The 9751-nt window shown below is 41.3% G+C and overlaps 1 long non-coding RNA gene across 1 annotated transcript; it reads right to left on the bottom strand.

The window, feature by feature from the left end:
• Positions 1–3332: 3332 nt before the first annotated feature.
• On the bottom strand, positions 3333–8569 carry LOC102387711. The gene is made up of 4 exons (XR_324747.2): positions 8446–8569; positions 8143–8270; positions 7959–8058; positions 3333–4889 (listed from the first exon to the last, which is right to left on the bottom strand). It is a non-coding gene; the product is annotated as an uncharacterized LOC102387711 (long non-coding RNA).
• Positions 8570–9751: the final 1182 nt, after the last annotated feature.

The raw sequence follows: 9751 nt of genomic DNA, 5'->3' as shown, positions 1-9751 counted from the left end.
TGCCTTGCTATGATGCTATACAGTTTAGACTATTAGCTCAGTAGGTCAGGGACATTTTGTGTCATGTACGAGGCTGAGCACTTTATGCTTTATCAACTAATAATCTCTAGTCTGATTGAGTTACACTGATGGAGTCCATTTTTCTTGGAACAGAAAAATCTTTCTCAGAGTGAAACCCAACTTGGTAATCACAAAGGGCAAGCCAACAGCTATCAGGGGCCTTTTTTGAAAAGCTACCTCTTGACATACAGCTGTAGCATCCTGGCAAAGATCATCCAAAATAGAGATGAAAGAGGCATTGAAGCATGACAAGTTGTATGCTTCTCTCTGGATAAGCACGCACCTCAGATACACAATAAACCTTCAGACTGAAGGCCATCAATCAGGCAAACAGTGGGTGCATGAACACGTGAAATTAGTGCAGTGCAATAAACTCCAGCTCAGTTCACACCAGAGTTTATTGCTTCCAAGAGCAGAGTTTACATGTGCACCTAGGACCATAGCACATTGAGCCAGAGTAAAGCAACACCAGCTGGCAGGGGGCTCAAGGGGTCAGCCTACGAGCCTGGGGTTGCTCCATCCCAGTTAAACGTGCTGCAAAGGGGCTAGCTGAGGCACGAGGGTGGCAGGCAGGCAGGCAGCCCTGCACTGTAGCACCTTCGTGCCCCAGCCAGCCTCGATCACTGTCTACACGTGTGTTGCAGCAGAGTAAATAACTCTGCTGTAGAATAGTACTTGTGTTGGCAGTACTATTTTATGGTGGAGTTAATTAGTTTACTCCGGCCTACTAACACTGCACGTGTAGACAGTGACGCTTTACTGCAGAGCTAGTTAGGCAACTCAGCAGTAAGTGTCTCATATTGATGTTCCTAGTATTACTTTAATTCAATATGATAACGCCAAAAGGTTTTTAAAAGGAAAAATAATGTGGCCTTTCAAAGCCAGAACAATAAAGAATCTGAGAATGTTGATGATGCTGATCTTTCATCAAACTCATCATCTCACTGTGTTCTAGGCACACTCATGGGATGTAAACTCATCAGAGTTTGCACACCAGGCTAGGGTCTTGCCACAATCTGGTTTTGAGCTCCTCTTTAGGCTGTGGCACAAACTAGTACTGATTCAGTAGGTGTTGCTTCTGAAGAGAGATCACCGTGTTGCTGAAGATAAATGTACTGCAGAGTTCCTACAAAAAACTAGAACTCTTGGTTCCAAAATTATACCTTTTATTATACCAACTGGAAAATGGCAAGAAAACTGTAGAGTTCCTGACATTTAGGATGAGAGCATGAAGAAGTGCCTATTGATGTTTTCCCCAAGAAGAAGAAAGTTAACTTTAATGTCCTGACCAAATTCTAATTCTGGGCATTTTACCTACAAATAAATACAAATAAAAATCAGTTGAAGTTATTTTTCTCTACCCTCCTTTAAAAGATGTATTACCATATTTTCTCACACACGTACCATTCACCCAAAAGCCAGCCACTGGAAATTGGAGTGTGCATTATATGCGAGAAATACAGTAAAAGAAAGCCCTGCCACTGACTGTCTCACACCAAAAGTAAAATCTGCAGTTATCTATGAGGAGCAGAACAATGAGCAGACTGTCCCCTAACTACTGCCACTCAGTTACCTAGTGCAAGGGAAGACCCCTTTTCTTCACTCTGCTTTTCAAAAACAAGTTAAGTATTACATTCCAGGGCATGTTGTATGCAAGAAAATATGGTATATTCACTCGTGGATGTGGCAGTACTGAGGTGGTAAACAAGAGACTGAAAAGCTATCCAGGATCCTTCTGAAATGAAGAGACCACATTACTATTACTATTTTTGTGCAACCTTTATATGTTTTTTGTTGTAACCTAGGAAAAGGTGGTTTTAACAGTAGTTTCACTTGAATCAACAAGTATCTACAAAGTAAATAGGAGATTTACTTGCTGAGCCTGTCCAGGCTGACCGGGACAGGCTCAGCAAGTGGGCGGACGAGAATCTGATGGTGTTCAACACCGATAAATGCAAGGTTCTCCACCTTGGGGGAAAAAAACCCGCAGCATCCTTATAGGCTCGGCAGTGCTATGTTGGCTAGCACTATGGAAGAAAGAGACTTGGGGGTCATCATTGACCACAAGATGAACATGAGCCTGCAATGCGATGCGGCAGCTAGTAAAGCGACCAAAACGCTGGCTTGCATCCATAGATGCTTCTCAAGCAAATCCCGGGACATCATTCTCCCCCTGTACGCGGCCTTAGTGAGGCCGCAGCTGGAGTACTGTGTCCAGTTTTGGGCTCCACAATTCAAACAGGATGTGGAGAAGCTTGAGAGAGTCCAGAGAAGAGCCACGCGCATGATCAGAGGTCAGGGAAGCAGACCCTACGATGACAGGCTGAGAGCCCTGGGGCTCTTAGCCTGAAAAAGCGCAGGCTCAGGGGTGATCTGAGGGCCACCTACAAGTTTATCAGGGGTGACCACCAGCATCTGGGGGAACGTTTGTTCACCAGAGCACCTCAAGGGATGACGAGGTCGAATGGTCACGAACTACTTCAAGATCGTTTCAGGCTGGACATAAGGAAGAATTTCTTTACTGTCCGAGCCCCCAAGGTCTGGAACAGCCTGCCACCGGAGGTGGTTCAAGCGCCTTCATTGAACACCTTCAAGATGAAACTGGATGCTTATCTTGCTGGGATCCTATGACCCCAGCTGACTTCCTGCCCTTTGGGCGGGGGGCTGGGCTCGATGATCTTTCGAGGGCCCTTCCAGCCCTGATGTCTATGAAATCTATGAAATCTATGAGATGACTAGGCTTAGACTGAAAACATTTGAGTGCCAACATACTTTGAAACAGAAAATGTCAGTGAACATGTAAACAATTTGTTCCAACATCACCTCTATCATGATCTCCTTACTACTTACTCCTACTTCACAACTCCCCACCTCATTATGGGCTAAACTTCAATGAGTCTAGCCCTCATTATGGGCTAGACTACAGTCAGCCTAAAGGATGGGGTAGCACATAGCAGCGGTGATCCATGAGCTGATGCACGGTCAAAATTCCCTCCCCCAGCTTCCCTTCACATCAGGCAAGAGGCAGTATCAGTCACCTAGCATGCACTGACCAGTATGCTTAGGTGAGGAGGAGACAGAGCCAGGGCTTCATTTATTCCTTATCCTGCATGGGAAGAGATATAACAGGTCTGTGGACATAGTTTCCCTTGTTCACATTGGGACACACCAGGCACTGCCTATGCAGCAGCTCACAGAAGCACAGTAACTGTATGACAAGGGCAAATTCTGTCCCTTATTTGCAGAGCCTGGCAAGCTGAGTGACAGTTCAGTGGCCTGTAAACTCCATTTATTACAGCAGCTTAGTACAAAAATACAAGTTTTGACTCCTCCTGTTAAAAATAAACCAAAACCCAGCATTCAGTTCAATTCAGGAAATGAGTGTGTGGCATCCCTTGGCTGTAAAGTAGAGCTTGTCAGATTCCTAAGGTGGATGTGGAAGCGAGTTCTCTGGAGGCCATTCAGCCCGGATTAAATAACAGGATGCAAGAGTGTGAAAGTCAATTCCTGAATCCAATGGTGTGGTGGTGGTGGTGGTATTCGTGTGTCAAGCAACTAGTGGCTCACAGAGGAGATTCCCCAGTAGTGAACCATTGGCACAACAGCTCACTACCTGATCCCCTGCATGCGTTAACAAGTTTTTCCCTGAATGAGCGTTTACCCTACATATGCATTTACCTTCTGCTTTCACACCTAAAATGCCTGCTTTGCTTTAAGTTAGGATGCACCCTACTATTAGGCTTCAGTGCATTTCTGGTTGCTAGCCTTCAGGTGTTGTCTTGATATGGGGCCAGATCCTGAGCCAATATAAATTGGCATGATTTCATGTAATTCATCTGCACTATGCCAGGTTTTGTCCACTGAGAATTTTGCCCACAACACTTTTCCTCACCGCTTCCTCAATTTACAGTGCAGCCATGGAGTGAGTTGCATGGGTAGTGTGGTCTCTGGGGATCTGACACAGCAGGCAGCTCTGAGCATGTATGACCCTATCAGGTACTATATAGGAGTAAGCATGAACAGTCCTCTGGATGTGTGTGGGAGTGGGACAGAGAGAGTTATGTTTTTACCTTCAGCCATCCAGCTACAGTGCTAGCAAATGACTGTTCTGGATCTGCCCCGATGAGAACAGGTAGGTCAGTGTGTACCGAGACGGGCCTCAGATTCTGCTTTTCCCACTCCAGCTAGCATCTCAGTGGGTTTGCAAATCCACAGGTGTCTGAGGCTGCTCATGCCTCCACGTTGCTTGATTTCTCTTTGAAGGGTTGAACATTCTCCTACCACCCGGCATGTCTTGTGGGGGGGAACGTGTGGGAGCTCTGAATTTCTGCCCAGATCAGCATGTGCTCTGATCCCTTGCTCAGTTTCAGCAGCCTGGGACAGCTTAGTCCTCACTTTATGTTCTTGCTCGCATATATTGTCTCACTTAACATGCCTCCTGTTGTTTGGCTAATGCATCTCCTGTCACCTTTTCCTGCAGGCCAGTCCACATGTTCCCTTACCCCAGCTTACTCCAATCACGCTCATTACTTCTGTTCTGAGCCCCACTACAGGCATATCTTACATCTCAGCTATACCTATTACCTCATAATTTCCTGTATGGCTTACACCCCTGGTTTCACAAGCTTTGACTCTTGCTTACTGAGGGACTGGAACCTTTTAAGCCTATTTCTGCAGTCCCTATTGAGGCAAAATTCCCATTAGATTGCCAAACTGGGCTGTGTCAGTCAATGTTTAGAGGAACATAGGATTACAATGGTCACATAACTCTAAAGCTCGTTGAAGGAAAAATCTGGTTCATCATTGCTTGGATGCCACGTGGATATGCACTGCGGAAAATAGCAAGATAAACAGATATCAGGGGAAAATATCTCCTACAGTAAAGTCTGAAAAGACAGAGTAATAATCTTCTAAGAGAAGTAGTAAAAGTTTTTTTACAACAGAAATTACAACAGGAACTGGCAGTGCCCCCAAGAATATGCTATAGATAACAATGGTACATTGGTCAGGAACTGGAAATTAGATAATGATGGTTCTATGTCTGCCACACAGCGGTAAATATAACAATGCAAGTGTACTTTACAGACACCTTTTTAGCCTACCAGAGGATTTAAGATACCATATCATGCAGTCAGATTCTCTCTCATTTATACATATGGAACAGCACATTGGTTAGATATTTTGTTCTTTTTTTTTTAACGGGACTGTTGTTCAGAAATGCAATGATTACAAGACAAAGCAGAGTCTCACATTATGAGATGAGTGCTTTCACAGCTTAAGGTTTTATAGAACTTCAGCAGAAATACATATTCCAGTAACGAAAATGATGTTTTTTACTTGACAGACAAAAGAGGAAATAATTTTTAATTTTCAGCCCTGTATAAAATGGAGATCTTTAAGCAATAAGTATTTTATCAATTGTGTTCCTTATTCAAACATCAGAAATATCTACTAATTTAACACTGTGACCAAATATTGAAAGAAAGCCCTAGCAAGAATGACTGGTGTGCAATAAAATCAAGGGGGTCTGTGTTTTTTTTCAGCAGGCTAATGAATGAATACATGACGTCCACTGTGCCTCTGACATGACAGGCATATGGTGTTTATAAATAAATAAAAAGCCTGACAATGCAGTTACTTTGATACCACTGAATTCAGTAGCTAGTAGCATTTGGTTAACTGGTGAGCTGTCTACTCCTAGTTATCCTGACAGCAAGAATAAAATAAAATGTCGTGGTAAAAACAATTACTTTGAAGTGATAGCTTTTAGGGTTTCTTCTGTTAACTCATGTTAGTGAGTTCCCAAAAGAAATATTAGGAATCTTTTTATTTTATATCTTCAGGTGCATGTTTATCAATTATTTAAAATTACAGTAGGAGGGAATTAAGAGCTATAGAGCTGTGCTTTTAATATTAAGGGCTCAGAAACATCAGTAGAAACTAAGGATCAGATCCAAAAGAAGATATAGATTTATGAAATGGGACTTAGAAACCCAAATGCCATACAGGTCCAAAATTGAGATCCTGAACCCCCTGTCCTCCTGCCACCAAACCCTTGAGGCGCTTATACTCTAGAAATGCCATCATTTTTTTATTTAAAGATCCCCAGGTTCCTAAATTTCTGCTTGGGCACATGCCCAGAAGCACCTTGGCTCACCATTTAACTTATGCCTATGCCCAATCAGGTCCAAAAACTAGGCATTCATTCCTCTGCTTAGCTTTGCTGGACAGTGTCAAGCATGTGTTGGGCTCTATATAATATCCAGTGGTGGGCCCCATCTTGGGGTTAGGGAGCTCATCAATGATATCGGTAAGTGAGGTTCACGTCCCTCTGCCTGAGGGGTTTGGAAACCCAGCTCTCCCACACAAGCACCCTAACCATCAATCCGCAAGGTCATTATCAGTATTCACAATTAGACAGTTGCGTTTAAACTTCAAGTGTGCCTTTTAACAGGGACAGTTTTGAAAATGAAAGATACAGATGCCTGTGGGGGAAAAGAAATGATAAAATCATGGACTTTAATCAAAAGGCTTGATAGCAAAAGTGAGGATATAACTACTCTGTGGGAAAACCAACAAAATGTATCAAATGAAGTCCAGATTTTAAGACTCAGGAGGTTCATTTCTGACCTGAGACATATTCAGACATTCCCTGCAATTTGGTTCAGAGGATATGAAAAGTACTTTTGGTGAATGTAGAGCAGAGCTTGCAAACATACCTCCTGCTAAAGAAAATTCTAAAGTCAGGTGAGATTTCTAAAGGAAATAGGATCACTGGAAATCTCTGGCTTAATAATCTAGGGAGAGTATTTTTGCTAGTATACCAAAGGAACTGGCTTCAGAACTGCAAAAGAAGCCCATTATGGCAGATACAAAAAATTAAGGTACACTTACATGAGGAACCACTCAATGAAATTTAGTAGCATGTATCATACTGGAGAACAGACTGGATAAATAGGCCTTTGGGCCTTGAAATCTATCACTATTCTGTCATTAAGCAGACTTCTCCACAGAAATAAAAACTAAAGATTTAGTTTCAGAAGAAGGGAAAACAGCAAAATTAACTGGCTGAAGTGTCTATGCTATATGCAGGTGATTACTAGATTATACACTGCAGCCATAATGCATACAAGCACTAGTCAGTATTAAAACAATGGAAAAATATATCTGTGCTTCTCAGAGCAAAATACAAAGACAACCCCTTCTAAAAAGCTGCACATTTAGTCCTTTAAAGTAACCAGGGGACCAAGTTGTAGCATTACATGTTTGTAGGTAGTTTGTCTGAGGGGATTTTGATATTTGATATTTTGGTATTTGTTTTTTTGTTTGTTTTCATTAACACCTTTGCACCCCAATGTGAATTCATAAATAATCTAGCATACAAAAACTTGTAGCCGTTGTGGATAAAAAAAAATAAAATCTACCCCATAAGCACTATCAGTCAAAGGTACAGATCTTTCTATTTGAAGCTGGGATGCAATGTATTGGCCTGATCTACTCGCTGGTAAAGAAAAAGTTAGAATTCAATACCCAAGTGAAGAGATACAACAGAAGTGTACTCTCTTGGCAAAGACCAAAAAAGAGCAAACAAGTAAGATGTCTCAGCAGGAAATGACTGCCTCTCAAAAAGGAGGGAACAGTACCAGAAGTTAGTACAGCACAGGAAATAGCCCAATTGATTTATAAGTATATGTATTTAAATGTATTAATAATGTAGCTCTCTTATCTTTCTAGAGGTATAAAAGTAACAGATGCATTTAGCAAATGTTAGAAAGTAAAATAGTGGCAAAGTTTAAATTCTCTTTAACCATCACCTAATCAGGATTAACCCAAACCAAAACCCTCTCCCCACCCCCAAATCCACGTACACCTTTTGTGATATAGGCATGAAAGAGAACCTGTTTTCCTGCAGCAGGTTTATGTCTTAATTGTTGTGAACGGTTAGGGTGTGCAGGTCAGTCATTTCTGATCAGAGATGGATGGAAGACTCAGTTATACCTTAAAAAAAAAAAAAAAAGACACAAGCAAATGAACTTTTCAGCTGTAAATTCACCGGCTCAACAACAAGAGAAAAATACTTACTATAAAGAAGACAGCCTTTGTGAAACTGTATCTGATTCAGATCTTCAACCTTATCACAACTCAGAATAATTCTCCCTAATAAGATCCTTGTTCCAGGACAAAACCTCTTCACTAAAACTAACTGTGATCTATTAAGAGAGAAAGGGAAGCAAATGTGGAATCCAGGAGGAAGCTCTCTGAGGAATATGCAACTCCACTGGTTTTCCCCCTTGGAAAGCTTTTTTTTTTTTAAATAAACTATGATGCTATGGAACATATGCAGATATTTTCTCCAACTCCTGTTACACAACCATATCAACCAACCTTTTACTTTGACTGGACTTTGTAAATTCACTTAACAGTTTTGATATAGTTTGTTCCCTGATTAAGCCTAGACCATGGTGTTTTTTGCTCTGCTTGGTATTCACAGGTGCAGAAGGAAGCAAATGCTTACACATGTGCTGAACTCTGTGAACAAGTAGCCACACTGATAACAATTTACACCTTTCTTATGACTTTAATGGAATTAAACTCACATGCTTAAAGCTAAAGGTGTGCATGAGTACTTGCAGGATTTGGGGCACCAGTTACAAAATTAGGTATGTTAGCTGCAGTTGTGTACTATATGTATTCTTTACCCTAATGCATGTTATGTCTTGACTATTACAGCTCCCCAATGAGTGGGAGGGATGTGAACAGTTATGGGCTTTCTGTAGTTTTTGGTTAGGAGGTTTGATTGTTTATTTTCCCCAGCAAAAGTCCTAGATGTGGAATCCTTTTTCTCATAGATCTCGTAAAAACTTTTTAGCGAAAGGACTTTTTCCAGTGTCAGCTGCATTTACAGTAGTAGAACTTGCCAGTAAACCTGGTACTAATTTGAATAGCTTGCTACAGTGTCAGCTGGGAGAAAAAGAGCACATAACAAGTTTACTTGACACAGAAATGTGATCAGGTTCATAAAGAAGAGGCAACAAGATTCTCTACTGCTGTTGCCTAGGGTGTGCCTAATGTGGTCTCCAAGGCCCCGATCCAATCAAGACTTATGTATGTATTTATGTACTTAACTTTCTGTACAGAGAGTATGCCCATGACAGGTTCAGTCACCAGTTAGAAACTGTTGCCAAAAAGCTTCATGAGCAGAATTTAAGATGTGGATATCCCTCAAGGAACACTCATGTGTTCTCATATTGAAATATTTTGTAATTTATTTAGAGACCCAGCTCCTGGAATCCATGACTAAATGAGAATCTCTGCTTTCCATTGAAAAAAGGTTCTAGGCCCTCATGGTTACAGGAAAAAAAAAAAACTTAAAAAATGTGACCTGAGTGTCCCCTAAATGCTCAGAAAACAAAGACAGTATCAAAAACAGATTTTTTTTTGTTCTAATCAGAATCTGACTTTTAGGCAAATATAATGATTTGGGGAGGAGGGGCTGACTCATAATTTTTTAACATATGGTGTCTATAATATTATACACCAACCATCTTTAAAAGCTAATATGTTTCTTATACATTCATACAGAAACAACACCAAAAATATGGAAAGAAAAGTAAATTACTAAAAACAAGGAAGGGGAAGCGCTTCTCAGTGCAGCATTTTGTGGCTTATCATTCCCTCTGTGCGCTCATAC

Source organism: Alligator sinensis, unplaced genomic scaffold (assembly GCF_000455745.1).
Source record: "Alligator sinensis unplaced genomic scaffold, ASM45574v1 scaffold743_1, whole genome shotgun sequence".
Lineage (NCBI taxonomy): Eukaryota > Metazoa > Chordata > Crocodylia > Alligatoridae > Alligator > Alligator sinensis.
This window is presented reverse-complemented; position numbering and strand designations above follow the sequence as displayed.